The sequence below is a fragment of the Chiroxiphia lanceolata genome, chromosome 10, assembly GCF_009829145.1.
Source record: "Chiroxiphia lanceolata isolate bChiLan1 chromosome 10, bChiLan1.pri, whole genome shotgun sequence".
In the NCBI taxonomy this organism is placed as follows: domain Eukaryota; kingdom Metazoa; phylum Chordata; class Aves; order Passeriformes; family Pipridae; genus Chiroxiphia; species Chiroxiphia lanceolata.
Window position 1 is genome coordinate 10,692,339 of NC_045646.1, and position 27,210 is coordinate 10,719,548.

Below are 27,210 nucleotides of genomic sequence, written 5' to 3' on the forward strand. Positions count from 1 at the left end.
TTTTCCTACGATGAAATTACTTATATGCTGATCTTAACTCACCCTTCAATTTTCCTCTCCTTCCCCCTTTGGGTGCATGAAACAGATCGAACAATTTCAGTATCTCGCTCTAAGGCATTTTCTCTACTCCTTAATTCATTTCTGTGGCTCTTTCCTGCCCTCACTTTAACCACCTTTTGAATATTAAAATGTGAGCCCCAGGCCTGGTTGTGTTATCATATCCACTTTAGTCTCAGTGCTTTATGTGGAGGCAAATTAACCTCCCTGATCCTACTTACTACTTTCCCTGTGTGCTTAATCCCAGGCAGCCCTTGCCCCCGCTTGCCAGGAGAGGTGTCTGCGCTGAACCACTCATCCATAATGACCTCCAGCCCTCGTTCAGGAGCTCTGCTACATGCAGCCAGTAGTGCTGGTAAGGAACGAACTCCCCTCCTCCTCCCTCCAGATACCTTGAAGTGTGGGCTGCAGGAATGCATTGCAAGTGAGTCCTGCTTACGCAGGGGTCACCATCCCCTGGCATGGCTGCCTCTTCAACCACCTTGCCAGCAAAGAAGGGGATCCATGCCCTTTGTTAGCACCCATTTTACATTGTCTTCCTGATTGCTGATGAAAAAAGCACAGGGTAAAGCAGGACTGAGTCCCAAACCTGCTTGGAATTTGTTGTTCGATGATGAGTCCTCACTGACAACAACATTTTGAGATCTGTCAGTTATCCAGCTCTCAATCTGTCTCACATATCCTCTGGTTCATACTATTCTGTGCTATTTTTTAAGCAGGATGTCATGGTTTTAGCTCAATCCCCTTGTAGAAAATCTAAGTATAGCATATCTGCGTAGTTACTTTTATCAGGCAACTTTCTAATCTCTCAAAGAACTAAATCAGGTTTGTTAAGTGCTATTTTCTCTACAACAACATTGAATCACATTCACAGAAGAAGGGAATGCTAACAAGCTATTAATTTTATTATTATTAAATTTATCATTCCTATTCCTCTTATAGTTTTTTTATAGTCATCTGCTGTCCTCACCTAACTGGGTGAGAGACCAACCTATTGTTGGTCTCTTGGATGTTGCTTCTACCAGTAGAATCACCTAGCAAGATCACAAAGTACCCTGGCTTAGCTGACCCTGAGGGGATGGCAGTGCCCTGGTGAGTGCTGTGCACAGCAGTGGGTTTGCATTGGAGAGCATGGCCCAAAGCAACTGGTTCTTACAAGGCACCGGCAAGACTGTGGCTGCTGTAACAGGGGTACATCTCTGCAGGCCATCTCTTGGGCTTGGGCATGTACCACCAAACCATGCTTGCCTGAAACACCAGCTCCGGGACAGAGGAGTGGGAAAGGGCTCCACCCCTCCCTGCTCCTTCCACCCTCCTCTAGGTGGTCTGTCAATACCTGATCAGGAGTATACCATGACTTCATTGTGATAAAGATCTGGAGGAGAAAGGAAAAAGGGATGTTCTCAGGTGTTGGATGCTGTCTTTCTTGCAGAACTGACGAAGAGTGGCTATGTTCAAGTCCCTTGAGTCAGCCCAACTTTATCATGCTACAAAGCAAGGCAAAACATTTGAGTCTAAAGTCTTACTGATAGAGTGAGCATCCCATGGGTTTCTAACACTGCCCTAAGATGACCTGCTTGGTGATTTTGCTCTGGTGAGTGTTGCAAAAGTTTGTCTCTCCTTCCCAACAAGGGTGCACTGCAGGGAGTCACTGGAAGATTGTGCAGCACCTGCATGGAGCTAGTCCCCTTCTGTGTGGGATGTGTTAGCAGCTGAAGAGCTGAGCTCCTGCTTTTCTTTATGTGCTCTCCTGACTCAGCCAATCTGTGTTACAAGCACAGCTGCACTCAAGAGAAGAATATTTTATAAAGAGAGTTCAAACTGGCTCTTCAGCTGTGGTAACTTTTCAGCTACCACCTCTGAAGCACGTCCTTCCTTCCTGATGGCCATGTCAAATGGTTCTGCAAAGACACTGTGGAAAGAAGGCCCAGACATGCAACACTTGATAGCCACCTCTACTTCAGAAATGCTGTTCTCATCACTTCCTGTCTTTGTATGATTATTAGCAATAAAACATGTTTGAGGGATAGGCAGAATATAATCAGTTAGAAGAGAAACATTCCAGCCCATGCCTTCTGAACACTCCAGTATGTCACTGGCCTTAGGGTCATGGGGGACTGGGAGGACAGATTCTATTTTACTTTCCTAAGAAGATAGGGGCTCTCATGATTTATGTCACAGTAACCAAGATCTAAAAAAATATGCCATGTTTCCACTGAAATTTTCTTTCTCAGATGTGCCAGCTGCTCTTTTTCACACTTTTGCTGCACATTTACGAGAGCGAGAAGGAATGCACACACATACACGCACATACACACAGCTGCAGCCATGAGACCAGCCTGGCCTTAGCCCACACAGTGCTTTTAAGCCCAGAGATGTATTTAGCTAGAGCAGAAGAAAGAAAAAAAAAATTAAAATTAAAAATGGTTGGTGTAACTATGTCTGGATTCCCAAACACCTGCACCAGGGTTTCCTGATATTTCTGCAGACATTTGCATCAGAGATACAGCTGCCACAGTGCTCACACAAGACTTTAACTTTCATTTGATTGTGGCTCTATTTTCCTTTCATTTTCTCTTACTTAAAACAGAGTTGAAATTTCATGTGCACCCAGAACTGTAATGGTTGCAGTCCATGCTTGAGAAAAGTATCCAAGGCTATTACACCAGTTTAACATCATTTAGGCAAAGGGCTGCAAGAGGCTGTATGTGCTCTGTCAGTTTAGTTTAATTTGAATACATGAAGAACAAGCTTAAACCACTCTAGCTGTAAGGGATTTTAAATAAGACTGAAAATTTGTGTACAAAGAAAGCCTAATTTGATGATGTTGTAGCTTTAGGAAGGGTAGACCTTTCTTGCTGTTTTAAGGGAAAAGATAAATTTTAATTTGTGATATTTTTATTCCATCTGCAATATTTCTTGCTTGACGAGTACATTATTTTATCAGATACTGAGGACATAAATAAAATATCAGGGCCAAATTCTCAATTGAATACATTCAAACATTCAAACTGTCTTTTCTCTGGCAGGTATTCCTGAGGTGTTTAGAGTCTTCTGACTTTTCTGGGGCATGACAATACTCACTACTGTGGTCTCTTACTGAAAAATGCCCAGTTATACCACAGCTGCCTCAGACAAGTAGTGCCAGGAGTGAGAAATGCAGGCCGGGCAGTCACTTCATTCATCTTTCTCAACTTAGAAAAAGGAGAATGGGGACTACCACTTGGTGTTTCTACAGGGTTTCACTCTCTGGTTCTCATGAGGTAGCAAAAAGCTGAACATTCTTTAGAGGAAGTCAAGCAAACAATTTCAAGGAGATTTCTTAAAAAACAAACAAAGAAAAAACCCCACAGCAAAACCAAACAGCAACAGCTGAAATGTTTCTCTTTATCTTAGAGATTCTGTAAAAACCCTTGCTTAACTAAACCTAGATTTGGGACCTACACCAACCTGAGAGTTTCCTTTAATTAAAACATCATTCGCAGTTCAACTTAGGAAGAAACACAATGACAACAAACACAAACTTCAGAAAACAAATGAAATGACATCTGTTCTTCAGGCAAGGCTCCTTTGTCCTGAATTCTAGAGAGCTGGTTATTTCAGGAGAGAATTATGTGAACAACTAAGATTAAACAGAAGCAGCAACACACCCTGACGCAAGCTTGAGGGTGTTGAAATCGCTCTGCTCTTCTCCCCAAAGACATTTCAGATCCCATTTCTTGAATACTGTTTATGTCGAAAGCGCTCACATTCTGATTTCCTCTACAGCCAGTTCGCTGCTCTCTGCAGTCTCTAAAAGCATCATCAAGCGTTTCCTCATTAGATAATATCATCACACACCCTAATGATTAGGCTCAATGAGTCACCTTCCTTTTTAGAGCCCTGTATTCAATCCAGAATTGTGTATCCTCTCTCCCTTGAAGAGAACTCCCTCCACATAGAGATGTCTCAGGAGACCAGCCCAGCTGTAGCAACAAGTTCATTAGCCAGCCCATTGTGGTGGATACTAAAACCCCTCTGTGTGATGGCAGAGACAACCAGACTGGTGTCAGGGTTAGGGGTGCTGTGTGCTGGGAGCAGCGCAGACACTTCAGAAAGGGGAGCTCTTGCTTTGAAGAACTCCGAACTCTGAAAAGCAAGAAACCAGCTAAGTGGTTAGTGAAAGGCTTTAGGGATCAAGAGGACATTAAACAATCAGTGTAATTGTAAGGACTTGGGATGAGCAGAGAGAAGGGACTAAATACACTGAGTCTATGGGGAAGGATAAGAAAGAAGAAAATGCTGAATTGAGACAATCAAACTTTTGTAGGCAACAAAGCAGAGGCTACTAGAAGAGGAAAAGGGATGGGTTCCTCCTGTTTGATTACAAAAGCCTTTTCCTGTCATCTTGCCTGCAGAACAGGTTTTATTATTTGTCTCATTTTTTAATTTCAGGTGGCATTAACAGTAATTATAAAAAATAATGGCATCTCTATTGGCATATGCAATATTTACATTCCAATAAAAATCTACAATTTGTAGGCAGAGGCCAGGGAGGTTTTTCCCTAGAGTCCGTGGCTGGCAGAGGGGACTGGCGGGGCAGGACAGCATCCTGTGGCCACCTGCACAAGCAGCCAGCTTGGCTGGGACAGCAGCCAGGCAGGGAAAGCCTGTCACTCTCACAAAAGTTTTCATCAAAGGGCTTTCCTGCCCTTCCCCTCCAGCACTAGTGAGTGGTGGACTCTTCAGGACTTTTTCTGGTTTCATGTATTTTTATTTTATAAACATTGCAAAAAGCAGATATTTCCCCGGGGAAATCGCCATTTGCATCCTCTTGCTCACAGATATTTGATAGGGCTCCCCTCTTGGCAGCATCTGAATGTCTTGTGTTTTTAATTGGGTTCATACTCATATTTACCCCTCCCATGCAGGTATGCAGGTAAACAGGGCTGAAACAGAAGCAACCAAGTCCAAAATATGAATCAAGAAGTGGCCTCCTCAGGTGCCATTTAAACTTAGCCGTGTCTCAGCCTGAAATATTCTGACAACTTTTAGCTCTTGAGGCATCCATATTTCTGCTTCTGCCCTTACACCAAACACAGCAACTAGCTCTTGGTAGTGTTGAGCAGCATAGCCTACACATCCAACATCTCAAAACTAAGTGGAGAAATGCTTTAACTTCCAGTAGGACACTTTCTAGAAGATGTTTTCTGAGCACAGCTTGCACCAAGCAAGCTGCTCCCCTTTTAGGGACAATGTTTGCATGTTCCCTCTTACTCACCCTCTCACTGATAGGATGTGCCACCATGTGGGAACACATCCCCACTGCCAAGCTATAGGTTGCCCAGGCATGACTCCCTGACTCTCCTAGTGAAATGGTGACTCACTTCAGCCTCCTGGTTAAAGAACTCATGATCATCCTCTCTAGGATCAAATGTAGTGTATTTCTTCTATGCACGGAATCATAGAATGGTATGATCATTTAGACTGGAAGAAATCTCCAAGATCATCAAGTCCAATCATCAACCTGAAACAGCCAAGCCAACCACTAAACCATGTCCCTAAGTGCCACATCTACACATCTTCTAAATACCTCCAGGGCCCACTGTGAATTAGGTACCTCCTCCCCTTTCTACACCTGGTTCCTGGAAACCTTCCACCACCACAGGGGGTTTTATAGCAGAGGATGGAGATGTGGGACCAATAGCCCTGTATGACAAGTATCTATTCACAAATGAGCCCTCCTCTTCAGCTGCTGCGGCACAGAGTGATAGAAAGGTCCCCAGTTTGGAAGTCTGAGTGCTGGTCACAGAGAGAAAGGCTCTATACCCTCTGCTATACAAGCCATGCAAAATGAACTTTGAATGAAGGGTTACTATAAACATATTCTGCCAGCTCTTGCTGAGGACAGTAGCTTGCTCAGAGCTTACCTGTACCCTTCCTCTGTCTCTCTTCCCCTGGGGAAATGGGTCCCTCTTAAGCTGCCTTCCTCATGCTGCTGACGACTTATGGTCCACCTGACTCTTTGGACTCAGGATATTTCTCCCTAAGAAGGAGAGTTCTCTTCCACTCCCATCCTTTCTTAAGCATCACTTAGGTTTCATTGTTTTCATCATCAAAGAGGACCTCTTAAACACTGTCCCAGTAAGTCCTGCCCAACAGAGGAGATTTTGTGCCCTGCAAACCGGGGAGAAGGCACAACTGCTCTGTTTTGTGCCTGTTCTGCCTTGATAATTTTTTGCTCCCAGTCATCCCCCTCCTCCTAGGTCTTTTCTCCAGAGGAGGTACTCTTGTCTCCCTGTCATTGTTTCATAGACACACGCTTAGAGATTTCCCAATGGTAGTATGTGGCAACAATGAATCCCCAGTGCACGGAAATGCACATGAAATTGTATTAGTCACACACAATTAGGCAACGCACAGTCACCATGCAATCAGGGGAAGCCTAGATGCAGATTACTGAGGCGCAGAGGTTTTTGATGAACCATATTGTCACCCCAAAATGCTATTATATGAGAAATAAAGCATTTTCCCCGAAAGGGGCTGTACTGGCCAAATTTTTCAATTTGAATTGCATTTTAAAGGTTGGAAATTGCCCTTTTATTATTTCTGAAATGAAAAATTAATTTCATTCAAAATTACTTTTGATTTCACAATTTAAGATCATGACTTTTTTTTTTAATATGGCTGAATACAAAACACTTCAAAATTATCAAAACGAACCAGTGTTGATTGCCCCCGTTGAGCTTTTTTTCACACTTTCTTTACAAAAATGCTCATCATCACCTATATTTGCATTTAAGGAAAAATGTTTAAACAAGGAAAACATTTGCAGAACAGAGCAATCATGAGTGGCTCAGCTCTAACGCAACAGCAATTTCACCACCCCCTTGTTACGTGACTGTGATATGCCATCTTTTCTTCTTGACATCTTCCAGAGGATTCTTGCTTTCCTTAGGAGAGGTTCCTGGCTATGCAGTATTTACAAACTGCAAATCCGCACCAGACCTTTCAAGACACTCGCTAGTCCACACAGAGATGGAGGAAATGGATGTGATTTGATTTGCCCAAGCTGAGTGGGGCCTCAGTGGGGCTCAAATGGCTTTGACAGAGCAAAGGGAGACCTCTGCGTGTTTTTCAGTCTCCAAGTGAGATTTCCAGCATTGTTTCAAGGCTGCAATCGGCGAATTACCCATCATTATAATTCCATTATAATAACTGGAGGCATGTTCAGTAGCTCAGCATGTTTCCCAGGGGTGGAATGTCACAGGCATGTCATTGCACATGCCACAGGTACTGCTGGCCAAGATGTTGCCTGAGACACGGGATCTTCCCCATGGGGAGCTGGGAAGGCAGCCACACATGCTTGAAACTTCCTGCGAGACACCTTCCTGAGTTCTATGAAGCACTCTCTTTGTAAAACAGAGCCAAGGTTCACTGAAGCAACTAGCTACCACCCTGACCAGTGTCACCTCAGCACTTCCTTGGACCAGCCCCTCCATCTGCACCCCTTGCCCTTTGGACTATACTTAGCCAACGTGCCCAGCCACCACAGCAAGGCCACCCTTGCAGGAGAGCCTGTGAGGTCCCTGGGCACTGCAAAGGTGTCTGGCACCATTTACACCCTGCAGTCCTTGGATGCTCTGTGCACTTTCAGGAGCTGTTGGAATGGGGAGCAGCAGCAATAATTACAGAGCAGCAAAGAGGAATTGCTGGGATCATGCTCATAGGTCCTGCTTGCTTTTGAGCTTCAGCCAACGAAGAGTACATGGCTTTAGCGGCCTCAGGGTTTTGCTAATGGGATGTATTGGAAGTTTTATCAGGTCAACTTTGATAGCATAATGTTCATGCTTTTGAGTTACCACAGAACAATGGACTGTTGGCGGGTGCCTGACTTAAGAGGCCTGTGCACACCACCAACACAGAGAGTAACTTGCTCAGTTTGGGAACAGATGCCAAGGAATCTGGATCCCAGTCTTTTGCCTTCTTAAACCATCAGTTTTCCTCCTTCATTGTAGAGAACAATTTATAACCTACCAAGAGACACTGTGTCTGATGCTGACCAGAAGTCTATTCAAAAAATCTTGCATAACATGGGTGAAAGCAAAACTACAGTGTGTAACAAACCAAGGTAATTCCAAACACAGTAAAAACTGAAAGACTGGGATTTTCCTAAGACAAGTCTCATGTGCCCAGGCTTCACAGGAGTGAGGTGACAGCTAGAAAAGAAGGCTGTAGTGCCTAAACAAGCCATTGAGAATATGACAATAAACAATTTGGTTTGAATTATCTTGCATTCAGTATTTTACAGTAGGAACAAGACAGAGCATAAGACAGGAAATGCAGAGTAAAAACTCACTAACCACAAGCTTTTCCCAGCAAGAATTAAAAAAAATTTAAAAAACCCAACAGCATTAAACCCCAAAATATTTAATGCATGTTCTCTTTTGAAATACTCTTGTTTCAAACGCGGGAGGCAGGGCTACTCACATGCCCAGCTGGCAGCGCGTCTCCTCCGCTGAAGCAAGAGTTATATCGGTCATCTGATTCCCATCTTACATAATACAGAGCTCTGCCTGGCCATGATGCAGCTGGAGAGGGGAAAAATAACCAGAGCTTTGCTGAAACACACTTGTAACAGTGGGGCCTTAGTGTTGGTTCACCACGATGTTTCCAAAAGTTAATTTTAGTAAAGATACATCGGGTGTTCAACAATATCAAGTGTCCTCTCCTCCAGCTGTAAAAATTAACAGGGTGTAAATTGCTCTGAAGTCATTTGTTCATGGACTCGTTCCACCATGTGGGCCATCCCTTTCAGAAAGTCTAAGCTTGTGTGCCCTGGGTGACCTGAGAGGTAAAGTGCACACATATGTAGACACACACACACACATGGATACTTGTCATGTGTACACATTTTGGAGAGCCCAGTGTGTCAGCTCAGGGAGCAAAGGTCTCCAAAGAGCCCCCAGCTGTTACTTGCACAAAGAATATCTCCCCAAGGCAGTCTGGCCAGCTCTTATGTCCCAAGATCCCTGGTCCTCAGAGGATCAAGGGCAGAGTCAGGGCCCATCTCTGGTGTAGATGAAAAGCACAAAAAATATTTATTGTTTTGGCACTTCCCTGGAGTACGGTACCCTTGCTCAGTCAGTCTCCCACACCACTGCCTTGCCCACGTCTTGTACCCACAGTTTCTCCAAGCATCCTGGTTAACAAAGCTGGCCTGACCAAGAGGAAATTAAGCTCTTCTCCTTTTTGACTTTCCTTTTTTTTTTTTCTTTTATCAATCGTTCATCTATCTCTCTTGTCCTGCCACCACAGAGAAGATGTGGTTGCTGGATCCTGAGGTTGCCTCTCGCTACCCTCTGAAGCAGCCATAGAGGATGGTGCAGGAAGAGGAACAGCAGGAATTCAAGCCCAGACACAGTGTTGTCTCACAGCCTTCAGATGCTGGATCCTCAGTAGCCCTTAAGAGCCCTTAAAGTACGTGTAGGTTTGTGAACCTGCCCTGTTTCCATGCTTGTAAGAGTCCTTGTTTGTTTTTCTTACGGTGATCTGCAGTGTGTAGCATGAGTGCTAAAGGGGAGCAGCATAAGCACTTTCTAGTGATTGGAATTTTTCTTGTAAAAAAAAAAACCAAGCAGCTTGCTACTCTGTAGGCTCCACATAGGAGCATTCCACTTCACTCCAGAGCTGGTCATCATTTAAATAGGAAAGCATTCATCAAGAGTAAGGAAAAACATCTTTTCCCTACTCCCATTAGCATCAAGAGCTCAAGGAAATCTTTCTCACAAAAGAAGAGAAGACTTGGGGCTTTCTCCTAATGCTGCCTTTGATGTGCTGTGTCTTTTCCTGTCACCTATACACATATACAGCAGCAGTTGTACTTGTTGGTGTATCCTCAATAGATTAATTTGTCCTGATATGTGAAATTCAAACCACCATAACTCTCCTTCTGCCCTACCCTCGGATATCTGTCCATACCACAGGAACTGAGCGCTTGCCAGGGCCGTCAGCCCTGCACAGGCAGATGCTGCTCAACTTATGGAGCTCTTCTCTCCTTTTTCAAGTGGAGGAGATTTCACTTAGGAAGGGTTTGCACAGGGAAGGGTTTGCACAGGGGAGAGATTACATCTTAAGGCTTGTTCTGCTCCCTTTGCACTTTTGCTTCTCTCTAGATACAACAAGGAAGCTCTGTAAATTACTATTCCATGGATAAACCCAATCTCCTGAAAAACTTGCTTCTCCATTGACCTTTTCAATCCACTGAGCTTTTATGTGACTTGGATGCTTTCTTTAGCTAAATATTTATATAGTAAACATTCAGTGTATGGATGGTTGTTACAACTGCAAGCTCTGTGGGACAGTCTGGTTCCCTGCTTTGCACCTTGCACAGCCATAGCCAACACAATGCACAGCTACAGCAACAACATTCCTATGGCTTTTGAACAGCACAGACTGTGACTGACTTTGTCAGGCACAATGGAGCTGTTATCATCAGTTGCTCTGAGAAAGAAGTTTCCAAATTCACCTTTTCTGCAATGTCTGAGGAGAATGGAGGGGGTGTTGAATTTTATCACGACAATATTAGAAAGAAGATGAGTCAAATATGCCACAGGGGTGTCCATCAAAGAGCAGAGATAAAAGTACCGAATTCCAGCAGCAAATTGTGCCTGGCAGACACGATGAAATAATGCTGTTTGAAGGGAGTGAGGGGAAGTGTCACGGCACCCCAGGTGCTAGAAGTGCCTCTGTGAGCACCAGAAGAGTGAAGTTGTCTTTGCTGCCACGCTGCAGACTTTCTGTCTGACGCTGAGTGAGTCACTGACGTGTGGCTCACTGCAGGAGTGCAAGTGCCTTACTGCTGTTATGGAGCAGATCATCCTCAGTGCGATCACACAGCACCTACAGGATGGACAAGGGATCAGACCCAGCCACCACGGGTTTAGGAGGGGAAGGTCCTGTTTGACCAACCTGATCTCCTTTTATGATCAGGTGACCCACCTGGTGGATGAGGGGAAGGCTGTGGATGTGTCTACCTGGACTTCAGCAAAGCCTTTGACACCATCTCCCACAGCACACTCCTGGAAAATCTGGCAGCCCACGGCTTGGACAGGGGCACTCTGTGCTGGGTTAGGAACTGGTTGGAGGGCTGGGGCCAGAGAGTGCTGGTGAACAGTGCTGCATCCAGTTGGCAACCGGTCACTAGTGGTGTCCCCCAGGGATCAGTGTTGGGCCCAGTTCTGTTTAATATCTTTATTGATGATTTAGATAAGGGGATTGAGTCCATCATCAGCAAATTTGCAGATGACACTAAGCTGGGGGGGAGTGTCGATCAGCTGGAAGGCAGGAGGGCTCTGCAGGGGAACCTGGATAGGCTGGAGAGTTGGGCTGATTCCAACGGGATGAGGTTCAACAAGGCCAAGTGCCGGGACCTGCACTTTGGCCACAACAACCCCACGCAGCACTACAGGCTGGGGACAGAGTGGCTGGAGAGCAGCCACAGAAAGGGACCTGGAAGTTTGGATTGACAAGAAGCTGAACATGAGCCAGCAGTGTGCCCAGGTGGCCAAGAAGGCCAATGGCATCCTGGTCTGTATCAGGAACAGTGTGGCCAACAGGACCTGGAAAGTGATTCTTCCCCTGTACTCAGCGCTGGTGAGGCCACACCTGGAGTACTGTGTCCAGTTCTGGGCCCTTCAGTTCAGGAAGGATATTGAGGTGCTGGAGCAGGTCCAGAGAAGAGCAACAAGGCTGGTCAAGGGACTCAAGCACAAGTCCTATGAGGAGAGACTGGGGGAGCTGGGGCTGTTCAGCCTGGAGAAGAGGAGGCTCAGGGGAGACCTCATCACTCTCTACAACTACCTGAAAGGAGGTTGTAGCCAGGTGGGGGTTGATCTCTTTTCCCAGGCAACTATCAGCAAGACAAGAGGGCATGGTCTCAAGTTGTGCCAGGGGAGGTTTAGGTTAGACATTGGAAAGAATTTCTTTACAGAGAGAGTAATTAGACATTGGAATGGGCTGCCCAGGGAAGTAGTGGATTCTCCATCCCTGGAGGTTTTTAAGAAGAGACTGAATGTGGCACTTAGTGCCATGGTCTAGCAACCGCAGCGGTAGTGGATCAAGGGTTGGAATTGATGATCTCAGAGGTCCCTTCCAACCCAGCTGATTCTATGATTCTATGAAATCAGTGCAGGTCAGGTGCTGAAAAAAATTAAGAGGTCTTGTCTCTTGTGACGTACAGATAATATTTCCTCTATTCCTTTATATGGTAAGTGGTTTATGCTCAAGATTGCAGCCTCAAGTCCTGAGCTTTGGGGACACTCTTCACTGTTATTTTGGTACAGCAATATCTAGGGAAGTCTAAAATTTGGTCTGCTGTCTATGGGGATACTGCAGCCCCAGCACAAACTCTTCTTGCTCTGCTATGTTCCATTTCATGCAGACTGGACTACTAAAGTCTTGGTGGGGCAATGCTTGGGTTCCCCTGTTGCAGAATGACCTCCCAGCGGCGGATTGTCTGTGTCTGCAGGGCACGCTATGTGGACAAGGGCTTGCCAGCCAGCCCCGGAGGAAGCTGCCTATGCTCTGAAATGGATTTTTTAACCAAGAAACAAAGTTTCCTTTCCTGTAACCCCAGACTTATGAGTCAGCACTTCACACATCAATTATTTACAACAAAAAGCAAGAAAAGCAATTTTAAGATTTTGTAGGATGGAGGGAAAGAGAAGGGGAGACATAGCCCACACCAATCCTAAGTTAAATGTATTCCCTTTCTCTGCTTTTCAGGTCCCCAAGAAATTTTCTTTATCTTTGTACACTCTTTTGTGTGTATCAACTCCAGGCCTAGATATTTGTGTTTAGCCTCAAGGTCAACGCAAAGAAAACATGTTGTACAGCTAGGGAAAGTAGGCACGAAGAGCTGAAATAATTTAGCTATACCTTTAATTCCCTGTACTGGCTGTGTCAGGATCCAAAAGTAGCATGTATGCACTCCCTCCTAGGAGACATAGGAATTCAAGTAAGGGTACCATTCCTGTTTGTGCAAGGTACCTGAAAGCTTTAATTTATGTACCCTTTGGCAAGGAATGTGCAGCTCTAGACTGTAAATGAAAATTGCATTGAGTCACAAGGAAAATCCATGCAACCCACAACCTTCACATCTAACCATGCTGGTGAACACGGGCTGAAGTCATGGAGGCAAACGTAGCCTGCTCTATGTGACAAAGGGATCAGTAGCTGCCTAATGTATTTTCCAGCCTCCATGGGCTGTTTGGCTGCCACGATGATGTTGTGAGGTGGTGACAAAGGATGCAGGAAGTTCTTATTAGGAGGATGCTGTGATGAGGAAGCAAACAAGATGAGCTGTTAATGAAAGACAAAAAGCACTGAAATCCCTCAGAATATGTGGGGACTTTTCTGGTGAGTAATACCAACATTTTAGGAACAGAAAAATGAGTCATTCCTATTCCACATAAACTCCTCTCATCCTGCCGTGATTTAAAAACCAGCACAGTCCCATGGAGTCCCTCACCATGGGATGGAGTAAATGACATTTCTCCTGTAGGGAAGACAAGGTTTCAGCATTTGCCCAACACATCTGTGTCCTGAGACACCTCTCAAGGAAGGGTGTGCTGATGGGAAAAGTCATTAGGGCTGTAAAGGAGAATGTTAAACACCTTTGGGTTCCGTCCAGTGAGAAGAACAGTTACCCTGTCCTCTCACACCCAGCCGGCAGTAATCTGCACCAAAAACTATATGAGGGACTCTACTACAAACCCCTTTCCCTCTCTTCCTCCAGCCATTGGTTGCATGGGCAGTATTGGGTGCTGTGGATGTGAAAACTGCCTGCCTCACCGTTTTCAGAGTGAAGCAACCAGTTAGAGCAAGTAGGGTGGGTGAAAGTCTTTGTTATGATGAGCTGGTCACAGGCTCTTGCACAGGCCACCTCACTGGAGAGCTGTGAGCGATATCAGTAAACACATTTCATGCAAACATCGTTATCCTTGGCAGCTGCAGTAAAAAAGCTGCAGCTTAAACGAGCGTCTGGTTCCTCAGTCTTTCCTGTGCTATGATCTCATGTTACAATGTGAGCAAATTTCCTATCTGTGAAGAAGGGAAGCAGAGAAGCCCCTGGGGAGCTGAGGTGGATTTTCCCTTCTTCCCATCAGGTGCTACTTTTAGCACAGGGCTGTGGTATATCCAGGAGCCTGGGTCAGGGTTAACGAGGGGCTCCCTGAAGCCCCACTGCTGAAATGTTCAACCTCCATGCCCCTTGCTGAGTTGCTGTTGTGCCAGCAGCATGTGCTGCGGTCTCTCTGGGGCCCTGCCTGCTTTGGGACCCTGCCCTGATGGGTTCCCTTAGAGAGCAAGGCATTGCAAGAGGTCAGCGTGTCCAAATGAAGTCTCCAAGAGGCAGGGGGGGCTGGTGCTGGCATGGAGGAGATGTGTCAGGCAAACACTTCTTCCAAGATCTGGGGCTTTTACTGTTCTCAGGGCTATCCTGGTCATTCAAGGAGGAGGGGAGGATCTGTGTACTCCCATCCAGCGGGGATCCTGGGGACACATGGTTTGCCCAGCTGGGTATAACGAACAGGTGAGTTTCATACCATCCTGGGTCCAATGCCAGCCATCTACAGCAAGAACAGCAGGAACTTGTCTAGATACCTTTGGGATCAGCTGTTTATTTTGATCCTGTGGCTGTGTTTGGATTTGTGCTTGTGATTTTTCTTTTTTTAGAAGTATAGGGGATTAGTTCTGGCTTGTGCAATTGTTGTACCATGTTCTGGTTTTGTGTTGTACAGGGCTCGGCAATAGTGTCAGGATATGTGCCCCTTAAGTACTCTTATTATTTATCCTCATTGTAAAAGCTGTACCAAATAAGTACCGGGCATTTCCAGAAATTGCTATTGATTGGGCAACTGCGTTTACAAAGCTAATCAATAAGTTCCCCCCACCACATATTTATTTGTGATCCAACTGCTCTCTTTGTGTGCCTCATGTGCTTTCCAGAGCTTGTAATTTGTCCAGTGTAAATAGCTGATTTCATTCTTTTTCCTGGGGAAAAAAATAGCCCTGCTATTATAATGCCATGCCTCTTCTGGTGAGGGAGGTGCATGTGTCTTCCTGCCTTTAGGGTGGGTAATCTCACCCTTCACAGGAAGAAGATGAAGGGATGGGAAAGAGCCTTGTTGTTTCCTGAACACCAGAGTTACTGAAGTCTCCTGTGGATTTTTGTCCTTTGGCCTTTTCATCCTACTTCTGTTTCTACCATAATAACCCCAGCTCTTTTCACACTGCTCTTCCTGTGACTCTACGACACGGAAGATAACGTAATGCTGTAGCTGGGACAGAGCTGAGCAAGCTCTGGTTGGCCAGCCAGGACACACATACTGTTCAGCCAGGCAGCTGTTCATTCCCTAAGGGTTGTGTACCATGTGCCTTTCCACAGAAACTCCTCTGTATCTCTACCTCCACTCCTCTATGGGTTCTGCCAAATCCTGTAGGCGCTTCTTGTTTCTGAAATTTCTACCACTCTTTCGAACGGGACCAATTTGAGTCAAAAGGTTCAAAAATTCTTTGAAGAGGATGTATGGTGGATCATCTGAGTGTCAGTCCAAGAAGAATCCTTTGTGTGGATGGCTGAATTGCCAAAATATTTAAAGCTCTATTTAGGATTCAAAGTTGAGTTTGGATATCTTCCTCTTCTGGCCTCAAATGACTTCCTTTATGCTGCCCCTGCAGTCCTGGTTTGCCTATGGCAAGAATGAGAAAGCACACAAATTTCTTCTAAAGGATTTCCCCATAAACTGGAACCACCAGAATTTTGCAAGAGCTTTTTCTGTGGTGTGGGACTATGACTAAAGAGACATTGCCTTTTCTTGCTCCATTATGTCTGACTATGCCCTGTGTAAACTTGGATATGTGAATGCCCCCACCTTTCTCTGTAAAGGAGAAACAGACCTACAGTTGATTTTTGAAACCCAATGGATCCCACATTTCTCTCTGCAATTTCCCACTTTGATCTGTATAGTCACCACAATTGGCCCTGTTTTGCATGTTTCACTTTATTCTCACACAGAGATCTGATACTGGATCCAGGATGGGATTTAAATCAACAAGCTCACATGTTGGCCATATTTTTCCACGATTTTGAGACTTTCCTAGGTACTACTGCTCTGACCATAATACTAAGCAAGGACAAAAACAAGGTAGTGTAGAATGTGGTGTATAAGAATGTTAATTATTGTCAAAATGTGTTACTATTTTTATTGTATTCTTTCAAGAATTGTAGAACCTGTTGATCAGCCACCTAAATAGGGAAACACAAATAATCCTTCTTGAAAATCAATGGTCAGGCAATAGTATGCTCTGTGTACAAGACTCAAGGAGTTTTCAAAAGTTATAGGTGGTGTTTGGCCAGCTGGATGACTGTCCAGTTAGAGCACAAATAGCCTGAAACAAACCACGGTAAATGCTGCTTCTTCCCCACCTGATAGTTTTAGGACATGGGAAAAGAGCTGAATGTATTGGAAAGGGGGAGAGTTTTGAGGATGCTGTGGGTACTGGGCTGGCTTAAGGTGTAGGTCATGGTGACTATGAGGGAATCTTGAAGCCCTGTACAGCTAGAGGTAGATGTGCTGGTAGCGGGAAAAGACACTGGGTGAAAATTCTTAGATCATGAAAAGATGAATCATGAGGCCTGAAATAGCTTGGATGATAAAACACAGGAGTATGATGAAATACTTGGTTTCTCAGTCTAAAAGAACTCCTATTGCCAATTTCTGTCAGGTTTTTAAACAACAAAAAGTGGCTTTCTTTGGCACTAGATACAGTATAATGCTATGTACTGAAAAAGTCAAATTGACCTGTGTATAATTAATGTTTCTCCTTAATATACATGAAAGCTTACAGCCAGTGGAGCTAACCTCTTAAAAAGTGAACCTTTGCCTTCTGAATTTGCCTGAGATTACTTAATTCAAGGCTCTGGACACAACTACAATTACTCCTATTCCTTCCTTCTGCTCCTCTGTACACTCAGTTGCTTGTCCACACCCTCAGCTTCTTGGATCATTGACTCAGATGTTTAAATGGAAAAATACTCAGCACAAGTTATTGCAATGAGCAGAAGCAAGAGGGTCTCCGCAAATATCTTGGTTCTTTGTATGCTGGGTTCCCCTTTGTTTACTTGACTTCCCAAGTTATTTTCAAGCTACTAAGGTCATTGCTAGTTAATAGTTGGCTAGAAATCAATAGACAGAGAGATGGTTAAAGATAAGTTTTAATAATGGGTGCAATCAAATTCTAGCAACTTTTATCTCTCTGCTGCTGCCAGTGGTGGGTGGTTTTTGTGCACTGACTCCATTCATCTCCCAGCTGTACAAACTCCAGGCAGGGGTTTTATCTTTGTAAAATAAAAAGCAAAAGCCCACCCTGGTGCTTAGTGCCCTGCTGCTGGAGAGCTGAGCCCAAGTGTGCTTCAGTGCTTTCCATCAGTATCCACAGGATTTTCATCCCATGTTCACCACTGTCCTGAGAAAACAAAGCCCCAAGACAGGAAGTCATACAGAGATGGAGCATTATCATGTTTTGACTGATCTCTGAATGAATGGGGGCATCTCAAAGTCTCAAGGAGCATTGCTAGTAAGTTCAGGTTAGTGCTTCTGCACCCTAAAATGAGCACTTTGTTGAAGCTGGATTATGAAAGAGCTTCATCTTAGAAGAAAAAACATTGTGCTATGATTTATGCCTTAAATCTCAGGGTTTGCTTAATTTGGAGCATGTGCAGGGCACTGCAAAAATCTAATAGTTATCTCTTGCCAGCTGGACATTACCACACACAAAACAGCTCTCTCTCAAATACCTCTGGTGTTAAGTGAGCAAGCGTGTTCAAAGTGTGTTGGAGACGATGGCTGCTGCTTTGGGCTTTGGATCAGGTGTTGCATGATGCTGCTTGTGCAGAGGTTCCTTGGCTGTCCACAGTTCGCCTGCCAATCCCGTGCCTGGCACCAGGTTCTCTTCCTGAGGGTTTTGTAGAATGTTATTGGGCTGTGATGCAATGGCATCCCATCCATCTTGCTGCAGCAGATTCACCCACATAGGTATGGCTGGCACTTCCATGCATGCTCAAGCAAGTTAAAATCTTAGACACTCCACCTAATGCCCTGCCAGATGTTTTCACAAATATGACAGGCCATTGGGATGGCCTGAGCATGGAGTGCCTGCCAAGAATTTCAGGGACTTGTGCTTAGCTCCCTGTTCTGCTCCAGACTTCACATTCTGCCTCAGGCAAGTTACACTCAGTTCTCTAGGAGTACAATGGGAATAGCAAGTATCCCAACTTGTGGGATTATTGCAACGGTAAACACCTCCAAGACTGCAGGATGCTGTGCCTCTGTGATCAGGACAGCCATATCACCAACTGTATAAAAAGTGACTTGAGCTCTTTTACCTGCTGAATGCTTCAGGGAATGATAAATCACCTTCAAGATGTGGGAAGGGACTAGGTAACCATCTCAGTACTCAGGACCTCCTCCTGTGAAAACACTGGCAAATCCTGAAGGTGTTGCTAACTGGCATGTCACCTGAAAACTTGCACCAGAAGCACCAGGCACCTGGGATTCCCCTGTTGCAAGAACTCTGTCCAGGCTGTGAATCAGAGGAATGAATTCAGACTGTGAATTCAGGGCTATGGATTAATTCTGTGAGTGAAGAGCTGCAGGGCATAATTAACTAGCCAATGCTACCTGCTCAGGAATTACCTAGAGCCTGCAAATGTTTGCAGCTTCTCCAGAGTACAGCGACACTTAACTCAAACGAGTGCAGGGGTTACTAGGAGCTTAGAAAAGTTACCAGTGGCTGCACTGCCCTCTCAAAGCTTGCAATCTCCTTACACACACCACATCTCCAGAGGAGCTGCTTCTTTCTACCATCTCCACCCCTCCCTCTTTTTTGCAAGAGCTGGTCTGCTAGGAGAAAGGCCTTCTTGGCAAGAGGCACCACTTTTCAGTACACTCCAGCTGGTTTGGCAATGTCAACCGGTCAAGAGACAACTGTTTGGGCAACTGAAGAACACCAGGGCATGGGTTTTAATGATTCACTGGTGGAAGAGATGTGGACTGTTCATTACAAATCCTACTGAAGGTGCATGTTCTGAATGATTCTAGTAGTAACCTCTGAGTAACTTCATAAAGTATTAGATAAATGCAAAGTGGCACAAGAAAGAATGGTAGAAGATCTTGGGGTTGTTGGACATCCAGACAGCATATGGAGTCCATTTTCACTATGAGACATTAAAGAAAAATGTTCACATGTAGAGTATTTTACATTTATATGTAAATAGAGTATTCAGTTTCAAAATTAAAAGGTGAAAGCTGAGTTATCAGTTTGTTGTTATTGTGTGCAATAAGAGGACACCTCAATGGATTCAAGGTAGTCCTGTTTTTATGGGTATCCTAGGATGCAGACCCTTTGCAGTGGCATAATCTAGCACACCAGCTCATCACATTGTCTAGGAATTTCGTTGTTGGTCTATCTCTTTTAAATAATTTCCAGTCCACTTTCAGAGGTAAAATCTCTGCATTAATGCCCTTGATAACACACTAGAAGAGGCAAATACCTTGCCCCAGTTTTACCAGCCTATCTTCTCTATGGGTTGTGGCTATAGAGCAGTGAGCAGTGAAGCAAAATACAGCTGAGGATCTATTCCTGCTTTCTGTGGGCAAATCATATCATATCGCTCAATCAACCTGTTAAATATAATTTAATTCCTCCTGATCCATCTTCTGAGGCTACAGGCTGTTTGCTTGTCTGTGAGGATCAGCATGTGAGAGCAGAGTTTCCTGGTGCTTGTGATAAAGAACGGTTTGTTAAGGCCTATCTATGCTGGTACCCCTGCCTCTGGTGCTGTGTGAATGGTGTGTGGCCAGTCACACCTGGCACGGAGCCACACCTGAAACCCAAACCTTTCTGGGCTGATAAGCCAAGCCATGTAATGAGAAAGGAACGCTCTGCCTTGCTTTTTGAACACACTCAAGGACACACACAATGTCAGCTTGTCCAAAGGCAGGATTTGTTTGAAAAGAGACGCAAGGAAAAAAGAAAGTAAAACCCATATTTTTTTAATACTGAGCAAACAAGCAAGGGTTGGATGTTTGCGGATTAGGACTTAAAATCTGTAAGCATTAGGGTCTCATTTGTTTTGAATAAGGCCAAGGTCACAAATGACCTGAAGTTGTGGTTGTGTTGCTTTGCATGAAGAGGTGGTTAGAGTTTGCAAATGAGTGGTAAAATTTGGCCCAAAAAGTGCTTCTGAAAGGCCCAGCCTGTTTGCTCCTTAGTGTCAAATATGGTTTGAGTTTTGGTCAAGGGAAGAATAGGGATGTTGACATCAAATATTTTCCCATGGCTTGCAGACAGCATTTTGACTTCTCTTTCAAAAGGATATTTTTGATGTGCAGAACTTTGGTTTGAAAGTGTGGAAAGAGGGAGGGCAAAGTTAAGTAACTCCAACCCTAGAATGCTGATGTCAAATTAAATGTTTTGGACAGACCCTGAAGCGGTTTCCAATTATCTTTGTTTTGATGAAATTGTATGTTTCCCACTTGGTTGTCAAGGCTGAAGAAAGGAAACTCTTCCCTGTAGTCCCACCTTAAATCAGACTATCAGGTAGGAGATCACATAAAGGTTTCTGGGCTCATTACTTTGGGTGCAGCACAGGCAAGTAGCAAAAACAACCTTCCCTCCCTGATGAACGCCCTGAACAGAATTAGACAGGATGCAACAAGTGGACAAAACGCAAATGGGAGTGTTGGAGGAGGATGAAATGAGGAGGAAGCTGTGCCTTGCCATGGGCAAGCCTGCTGCCAGGTGGGTGTGAGGAATAGGCTTGTGGCATAGAGGTGTTTTAAGGAACTATGCGAAAGATGCTACTCTGCCTGTTGATGGAATTTTGAAAGCCCACATGGTAAAAAATAATCTCTGCTGTTTTTGGCATTAATGACTGGTAGTTTCATCAACAAGACCTGAATGTGAATGCTGTCATGGGAGTTTCTGCTTTCTTCACTGTCTCAGATAGTGCTATAAGTCATGCTCAAAACTTGTTGACGTTGTCTGGGCCCACTGCCAAGGCCCATGCAGGAGTTGTCTGGGGGTTAGGGGGCTTTCTCTCATGGGCAGTCAACCCAAAGGTTTTCATCTTCAGAAAATGTCAGTTAACAGATCGAAGATGCTCAAAAATGCCAACTGCTCCTGATTCCTGTTGTCTGCAAATTGGAGAGGTGGGTGGTCTGAATAAACATAAGAGTAGGACTCTCAGCAGCAGCCAAATGCTTAAGTACTTTGGAACCCAGTGGCTCTCAGACAATTACAAATATGTTTTTGTTGATCCTTCAGCAGGTGATGAACTGGAGACTTAGATCTGAGATCCTGCCTGGAGTCTGCAATTCTCAAAGCTGTGTGCAAACTGTCAACTTGGTTCAGCAAACTTTGACACCTTTGGAAATGTGCACCCACGTGCAGCTGAGGCAGAGAATAGGGATAAAATGAAAGGCAGTGCAAGGTAGCAGTGTAGCTACCAAATAATGGTTCACACTTTTTTTTTCAGGTAACCAACAGCTGATCATAGGCATCAACTAAAACTGTGGTCGTGATCCAGCATTCGATTGATACCCGTCCTCTCAAACCTGGAACAAATATAATTTGTTCCTTGTTGCTATTTCGGGTCAGGACCCTCTTGGTGGATTTCCTCTAAAGAGACGAGAAAAGTAGCTACTAAAACTAAAGGAGAATATTATTTGCTAACCACAGAGTCCTGGGCTGCTAATTAGGAGAAAGTTTCTAACACTCAGATTTTGAAATTGCTTCCCAGTAGGAGCAATCAATGCAGGAATGTCCTGCATAAGGATGTGGTTTGACAAACTTAAAAAAAATTGTCACAATTGCAAGAAGAGAAGGTCTACAATAGCAAGAGCTTAAATATACTAATCCATGAGTCTTTCCAACCTCCTGTTCCCGTTGCGATCATCCTGTGATATTAGCTTTTGTTTCAAAGCAAGCTGGACTAAAACTCAACTCCTTGGTATCATCTTTAGTCTATTCCCATCCCTAACCAAGCTATTAACTTGCAGTATCAGTTATTAAAGGCACCTGTGACCCCCTACAAACCTCCAGAGACAACTGACTGCCTACTTCTCCTTCCTGATCTGGTTTGAGGTCAAGATCTGAATATGCTTCAGCATTGCAGTCCAATTAAAAAATTCAATTTGTGTTTAAAATTTGTTTGGGGGTCTTTAATTCCCTGCAGTAGATTCCTCCCCTCCTTGCAAAGTTGTAGGGGAAAGCATGTTCAGTGTTATTAAATGACTCACCAAAGTAGCCCAGTGGCTTAGTGGGCTTATGTGAGGCTTAGTGCACTCAATGGAGCACGGTGGGACACCCAGCACTGTCTGCCAGGTCAGGAGTTGAATCGGTGCTATCTGAGTGATATTATCCAGGATGCCTGGGGACAGAGGAAATTAAAAGTCACTAAAGCTTACTGCCCTGAGCCAAGACTCAATTGCAGAATCACCTGCAGGGTTGGCCTGCACACCTACTGCCTTTTTTTTTTTTTTTTTCCCCTTGGTTGACTCTTAAATGTGTTTTTATTTCCAAGCCAGTGGATGGCATAAGGCTGGCTCTGGATGGCTGAAATAGTCAGGGATGAGGCAGAGATGGATTCACTGATGTGCAAAAGACCTTGGATACTGTTGGGAGTGAGGGATGAGAGTGATGGGAAATGAGCAGCTCTTTCCATTTTGACTTATGATCTCTGAGCCTACAAAAAACAGATGTGGGTGAAGGGCTTTGCAACCTGACTTGGGAGGGCAGGGGAAGCGGGGGGAAGCAGGATAAGGCTGTTCTGAAATTTTCATTAGAAGGCTTTGTTCAGGGAAAATATGGGGTTTCAACTGACCATCGTTTCTCTTATTGGGAGAAATATTTGCTGTTGAATACACACACCCCTCCCTCCTCAACCTCCCTAGTCCTCTCCCACCCAGCTTTTTTAAGCTGGAAGCTAAACTAATAGGAATAGTTTTGGATCAAATGAAGCACCCCACTTTTTTTTGTTTTTTTTCTTCCAGTTTTTAGAAGATAATAAAAAGTTTTATTTAAAAGAGATTGGAGTAGAAATGTAAAATATCAAGGTGAGCTGAAAGTTCTGGAAAAAAAAAATTCTTCAGTTTGACTCAAAATAAAACCTTCAGATTATTCTGAACTGCCGGTGAACCGAAAAATCAGTCATTTGCACTAATGATAAGTAACTGGCAGGTTGTTTTGCCTGTCAAATTCTGTGTCTTGTGGAGTGAGCACATTGTTGTCTGCTGACATGATCTACTGAGCTGTTTAAAAAAAATAATAATCAAATACAGCTCCTCTCTGCTGGCAATAAGGCTCACTGACAGGTGCAAGGGACTTACTTCCTCGTGTCTGGACCATGGGGATGAGGGAGCCCAGTCCCAGTTTGTGCTCTCAGAAACCACCATGGCCTAATAAACACCTCAAATTTTCCTCTGAGTAGTAATGTTCAGACACTGTCATAGCAATAATCGCTGATTATCTGGATGGCAGTGGCGTCTCCATGCAGCCACCCATGCCAGGGCAGGACACAATACCACAGTGTGTTCCAACGGGAAAGGCAGAGGATAAGACGCCAGGGGGAGAAGGTAGTAACTGTGCTTTTCTCAGCCCTCTGGTAAGGGTTGGTGTTACTACCACCATAAACAAGGACAAATGACAAAAATCAGCTGGGCCCTTCAGTAGGGTAAAGAGAAATGAGAGGAAAAAAAAGAGGAAACTGGATGTCTCCTGGTTTCTTCTTCTACTGGGAGATGGATGTGTGTTTGGGAAGCAAGCTACTTCACCCACAAATGATATATTAGGTACCCCATATATCTTGACACTTGTATCGTAGTGCTTGTACTTATTTACCCTTGGGTGCTTTTCTGATAACACTGCCAAAACAGAGGTGAGCAGGCTGCCTAAGCAGACTAGGTGGATGGGAAAGAAGAGAGGAAATGTAATAACTGTAATTTCATGGTACATCTACCAGGTGACCGGAGACTTGCTGAGTGAGGCGATGTCTGAGCTGAAAGGAAGTTCTGGGAAACTGTATGAGGGTCTGAGTTTCATCTGAGGTGCATCTGGTGGTTGTGGTTAAGGCAGAAATCTGGTAGTCTGGTAATTAACCCAAATCAGAGTTTAGGGGTGTGTGAGAAATGAGCTGCCAGTGTGGGCTAGACCTCTCATCTTCATATGGTTCCTCTTGTTGGTTGTGTTGATCCCCAGGGGGTTTCTGGTCCTACATGCAGAAGGGGAGGCAGCTTAGCAGGAGCCTGCCCAGTGTAGCCCAAGGACTAACTGCCAGCAAGGCTCTTGGCAGCCCTGCCATGCTGTGAGAGCAATCCTGAGGCTGACATCTATGGGATGGCAGCTGTGGGACCGAATAGTTGTAGTAGTATAGGGTATTTGTTTTAAGTGCTTCAGGGTTTAGGTTATGTCTGGTGATTCAGTATTTTAGTTCTTTTAGATCCTGCATGGTTGCTACCCTAAGGAAAGGGAACCAATCTAGTGAGTAGAGCATGCACAGGAGCCAGGTCTAGATCTACCACCAGCTTGCTGTGATCTCTGGAGATCTCTTGTGTGGATAGAGCAAAACTCAGTAACTATGTGCACCCCTCCCCAAAGGCCTGTAAACAAGGTCTATTTCTCAGAAAAAAATTCAGGCCATGGTACAAGTAAGCCTCACTCTAGAAGCTAAACAGCCTGCTGTAAATCCAAGTAGAGTAATATGTAGTACTGTCCTCTATTCCCCACTTGAAAAAAATAATTACTTTAATTTTCCTACCTTTACTTGTGTTTATTCTCTAAAACATGAGATGCCAGCTCCATCGGATGCCTGTGCAGAGGCACAGTCACAGCCAGTGTGGTAGGAGAAGGGAGGGCAGAGCCAGAGCAGGTGCTCGTGATTCCTTTGCTCAGAAACTGCCTTGCACACAGTCTTGGTTGGCTTTTTTTTCCCTAACTAAAAGAAGTCCAAACCACTGTCTGGTCCTTGGTGCCAGTATTCCCAGACCAGCTAGGTACCAAATCACAGTGCAAATAACAGTACCAGTAAATGGCTGCTTTCCTTGTGCACCCTCCTGGGTGCCCCAATACTTTGTTCCAAGGAAAGTGGCATGAAGGCTGCAGGAGTGTTCCTGCTTTCTGCAGACCCCACCTGCAGAAGGACAGGGAGTTGGTTTCAACAGGCAGCACTGGCTGCCAGCTCCTGCCTTCTTTTGCTGATTGCAAACAGAATTTCCTTATCGGGTGATGGGTCCTGGTGCCAAGTCCTGACTGCCCGCACGTACCCTTCCAGCTTTCTGCTCTTCTGCCATGAACATGACCCATGTCACATGTTTCTGCTTGGTCCTGACCCTTGTCATGGGGAGAAAGGACAACAAGAACCAGCTTTTCATCTTCAGATGTGCTTGGTATTCACACCCTGGGTGCTATGCCATGCATGATAATTACCATGCCTTCCTCACTCTTATCCCAAAGGAGACTGGTTGTTCTTCCTTTTACCTTCCTCTTTTTATACTTGTCCCTACTGAATTTTCTAGCAGAAGGAATAATTGCACAAGTCATCACAAAACAAAAACTACTTTTTTTGCCTCTTTTCTGTTAGTCACCTAACAGGATCTCATCTCTAAATAACTTTCTAGCCCTGAAGGATATACCTACCTGTCTCTTCTACTTCCTACCCTTGCCAAGCACAGGCTGCCCACTTGTTTACATAGCTCTGCTGAGGGTGAACCAGTAGCTCCTTTCCTTGGCATCTCCTTCCAAAGATGGGACTGATGCTGCTCTACTTTCCAGATGGATTAGAGCTATAGACTAAGAGGTACAGCAGAAAGTAACTGCTGTGGTTTGTTATTCTCTGGAAAAAGAAGCGAATCAGTTTCATTCATGGAAGGGCCATATCTCTACCACATTTCTATCTAAAAATCAAAACAGGATAAATTCAGTGTTTAGTGGAGGCGTGTATATTAGACTACAGAAGTCACTATCCCAACTTGAGGTCAAAAACTGTCAGAAGTTTCGGTGAGTTTCCTTAGTTACATTGGACAGGATAAAATCACATGGAGAATGGGTGCTCCAGAACAGAAATCAGCTACCCCCTCACCAGTGTCACGTACAGGTACTGAGTGCACCCAAGTGCTCAATTAACAGACAGTTTGTACCATCTTAAGAAGAAGCAGGTGTTGACCATGTAGGTCTTGGATAGTAATTTCCGTGAGAGAAAGGAATAAACTACCTGTAGCAGCCAATTAATTCACGACACAGAGGACAATGTGCTGGGTCAGTAGAACTTGTAGTATCTGCTGTGGGTCCCATCTTTTCAAATAATAGGCTCTGCCCTGGAAGAGAGATTATAGGATGTAATTCAGCACTACCAGGAAGAGGACAAGGCAGGATTACTGGATCTTTTTCACTTATCGTAACCTGTGCCCTATTTCTATGGAAAGAAGGTGAATAGGTCAGGTGGGATGGGATGATAGCTCTTTCCATAAAGACTGAACATGAAAGAAATTGCCTAAGCAGCAACAGGAAGGAGTTAAACCCCAGCACAGGGAGCCACAAAATCTCCACTGGATCGGAAAAAAAAAAAAATCATAGTCTTTAATTTTTAGCTTTCCTTTATGGAAGTTGCAGGATTTTGTTTACCCTGACTGCAAAGCCAAACCAAGATCAACATGCCCTTGATTTTGCTTTGCATCTTAAGTACTGCATATTTACCCCTTGCCACCTAATTTGTGAATTTGCCAGGAATCAAAACATCCATTTAAACTAGCCAGGAAAACAGCAAAACATGAGTACAGCTAGATCATTATCTAATGCATGGTTATGATGTACTGAAGGTGGCTTTGCAAAGTATGATGAAGTAATAAAATGAATCTAGACAAAGGAGGCTAAAATAACATTTAGAAACAACAACAACAACAAAAAACAATCCCAAACAAAACACAACCAAAAAAAAAAAACAAAACCAAACAAAAGGCACAAAAAAAAAAAAAAACCACGGAAAATTTTTATTTGCTCCAAAAGTTGATTCTTGGTAGAAATTAAACTGGAACATTTCAGATTAAAAATATTTTC

At 44.4% G+C, this 27,210-nt stretch overlaps 2 long non-coding RNA genes across 3 annotated transcripts in view; both read right to left on the bottom strand.

The window, feature by feature from the left end:
* The window catches only part of LOC116791560, an 86,283-nt gene extending 61,051 nt beyond the window's left edge, over positions 1 to 25,232 (bottom strand). For both annotated transcript variants that reach the window (XR_004358782.1, XR_004358781.1), the window contains exons 1-2: positions 24,917 to 25,232; positions 22,401 to 22,531 (exon numbers count right to left, since the gene is read on the bottom strand). This is a non-coding gene — a long non-coding RNA (uncharacterized LOC116791560). The remainder of the gene's footprint in view (positions 1 to 22,400; positions 22,532 to 24,916) is intronic.
* LOC116791561 lies at positions 16,222 to 18,541 on the bottom strand. The gene is made up of 3 exons (XR_004358783.1): positions 18,485 to 18,541; positions 17,897 to 18,054; positions 16,222 to 16,345 (listed from the first exon to the last, which is right to left on the bottom strand). It is a non-coding gene; the product is annotated as an uncharacterized LOC116791561 (long non-coding RNA).
* Positions 25,233 to 27,210: the final 1,978 nt, after the last annotated feature.